A 3110-nucleotide genomic window follows, 5' to 3' on the forward strand; every position below is an offset into this window, starting at 1 on the left:
AAGTGCTGGGATTACAGGTATGAGCCACTGCACCCAGCCTATCAAATATTTTAATATGTGAAACAGTGATATCTGAAAGCACATTGTGTTCTATAAGGTCTTATAAAATGTTAAATGTTATCACTATTATTATAAACCCAATCTTCCTAGAATCTAATAGATTAACTAACAGGTATTCACAGAGTATGAGCTAAAAAGCAATACATCAAAATAATTGTTAATTTGACCATCTTTTTGTCATCTTCATTAAAGAATAACTCTTATTATGATGTATTCTTCATATGTTGTACCAACACCTATGAAATATAAAGTAAATAGTATTGTGGTAAGCAGAATAATGCCCCCCTCCCCGTCCTAATCATGAGAACATGTGGGTATGTTACTTTATATGAAAAAAAAGGTCTTTGCAGATATGATTAAAATTAAGAACCCTGAGATATTGGGCTTATCCTGAATTACATGGGTAGGCCTAATTTAATCATACACATCCTTAAAAATAGAGAACCTTATTGGCCATGGTCAGAGTCAAAAGCAGATGTGACTATGGAAGAAGGAAAAAATAATGTCATCTTGCAGGCTTTGAAGATGAAAGAGGGGAATTAGAGCCAAGGAATATGGATGGCCTCTAGAAGGGTGGAAAAAGGCAAGGAAACAGATTCTCCATGTCAGCCCTGCTAACATCTCGATTTTAGCCCAGTGAAACCCATTTTGGACTTCTAATCTACAGACTTTTACTATAAGAAAGTAACGTTGTTTTAAGCCACTAAGTTTGTGATAATTTGGTACAGTAGCAGTAGACAAGAATCCAGATTTTGGTACCCAGAAGTAGGATGCTTCTATAACAAATCCTTGAAATGTGGAAGTGGCTCTGGAATTGGGCAGTAGGAAGAAGCTGGAAGAATTGTCATGAGTGTTACAGAAAAAGCCTAGATTGCTTTTAACAGGCTGTTAGCAGAAATATGAATGTTAATGGCTCTGCTAGTGAGAACCTACAAATAAGTGAAGTACAGGGTAAAGAAAACATAAATGGCCTTAGAGAATACCTAAGTCATCATGAACAGACTGTTAGTAAAAATATGGATGTTAAAAGCACTGTTGGTGATAGCTCAAAAAGAAATAAGGAACTTGTTATTGCAAGCTGAAGGAAAGAGGATTGTTCATATAGAGTGTCATAAAACTAAGCAGAATTGTGTCCTACAGTTACGTGGAAGGCAGATTTTTTAAATGATGAGATTTCTAAATAAAGTGTTGAAGGTACAGCTTTTTTGTTACTTATAGTAAAATGCAAGAAAGATAAATGAAGAAAGGAAAAGGAATCAGGATGTGATGATTTGGGAAATTCACAGTGTTGAATGTATAGCCTGGGTTCTTTTTGCTGCTTACAGTAACGTGTAAGAAAAGAGATATAAATTGAGGGAATAAAAAAGAACCAGGATGTGATGATTTGGAAAACTCTCAACCTATCCAGATTGCAAAAGATGATAAAATTAAATTATTTACTGTCAGAAAAGCATCCATTAGAGAAAAAGCTGAGAGTGTGGCTGCACAGCCTTTTGCTAATAGTTCAGAAACTATTCAGACTAAGAGTATTCAGTCACACAAAAGGCACTTGAAAGGGTTTAAGGGTGTGACTTACAGCTACCCTCAATTAAACCAGGAGTGTCTAGGAAGCTTAAAAGCCTTAATCATCAGCCATCTCAGCAAAAGCCAAAAACAGAGATGGAATTATCTTGGAAAGACTTGTGGACAAGCTTCTTATCTAATGGAGTAAATTCCTATGACATACACCGACATAGTCACCATCTGGTGATTCTACAGTGCTTCAAAGGAGAGAAACAGGAAGCAGAGTTCATATGAGTCTGGATCTGTGCCCGGGTCTGGCATGCACCTGAATTCCCCACTGGAATTGCATCCCATGTGGTTCTGTGAACTCAAGGGAGGAGGAATAGAGTAAATTTACAGGAGTACTTCTGGTTCCTGGAGTCCACGTGGGTCTTATGGCAGTACTATATACATCAAACGTTGTCTAATACTTCCAGTGAGGTCTGGGTCTGTGGTCAAAGACTTCAGGTTTTTGGTTTTTGCAGTTAAATGCATGAATTCTCATATTAGTGACATAAATCAAAATTACAAAGTAACTTCAGTTTGGGGTTTTCTGCCAAATGAATTATGAAAAATATTAACACTTTCAGCTTTCAGAATTTGGAAGATTTTGAAATTTGGGGATTGCAGACAGGTGTGTGTGGTGTTTGTGAGAAGGAGTGGGAGTTTGATACAGACTGAGGAAGAGGGTGAGCATATTTTAGAGGGATGGATTAATTCTGCCTAGGTACATGTGAGGTTAGACCTAAAGTAGTGGGTACATTTTCACAGAGGCCATGGGGATAGGGAACATTCCAGATTGAGGAAACATCATGGACAACGGGGCAGAAGGCTGAAAGTGGAAGGTGCGATCTGAGGGCAGTAAGAAGGATGAAGTGGCTGGACCTTGGGTGCTCAGGCGTGAGTAGTAAGTGATGGAGCTTCTGCTGGATTGGGAAGGCAAAAGAGTGTGGCTTTTGTTCTATACCAACATGAGCCCTCAGAGGCTTCCAGATAGGGAGTACCATGGCCAGATTTGCCTATGGGCCCATGTTCAAGGGTGAGTGCCTCTAGAAAACTGCTTCTCCACAACCCCTCTGAAAGCCTGTGAAAGACCAAACCTTGCCACACTATGGTTAGAATTTCCTTTATGGACCCTGATTTCAATTCAGCTTTCTCCATACATCAGGTTGCCTTCATAGACTTCTGGACACACTGAAGCATTCCAATAAAGGATTTTTGTGAGAAAGTTCCATTTTAAAAGAAATTTTAGGTTTTTTTCAATCTATTGTATATTCCAAATCCTTGGTCCTGTTTTTGCTTTTCCATTTACTATAAGAGAATATGGCTATAGCAGCCATTTTTCAGGGATACACCACATTCTGTTCTGTTGCTAATAGTGGATTCTGACTTGGAATAGAGAAGATGCTTTTTAAAGGCTAAAGGAAAACAGCCAAAAATGAGGTACTTTTCTACCTCCTCCACCTGGCTCCTCCTATCAAATATTGTTCAAAAAGCAGACAGATTAA

This window comes from Mandrillus leucophaeus, unplaced genomic scaffold (assembly GCF_000951045.1).
Source record: "Mandrillus leucophaeus isolate KB7577 unplaced genomic scaffold, Mleu.le_1.0 Scaffold992, whole genome shotgun sequence".
NCBI classification, from domain to species: Eukaryota; Metazoa; Chordata; class Mammalia; order Primates; family Cercopithecidae; genus Mandrillus; species Mandrillus leucophaeus.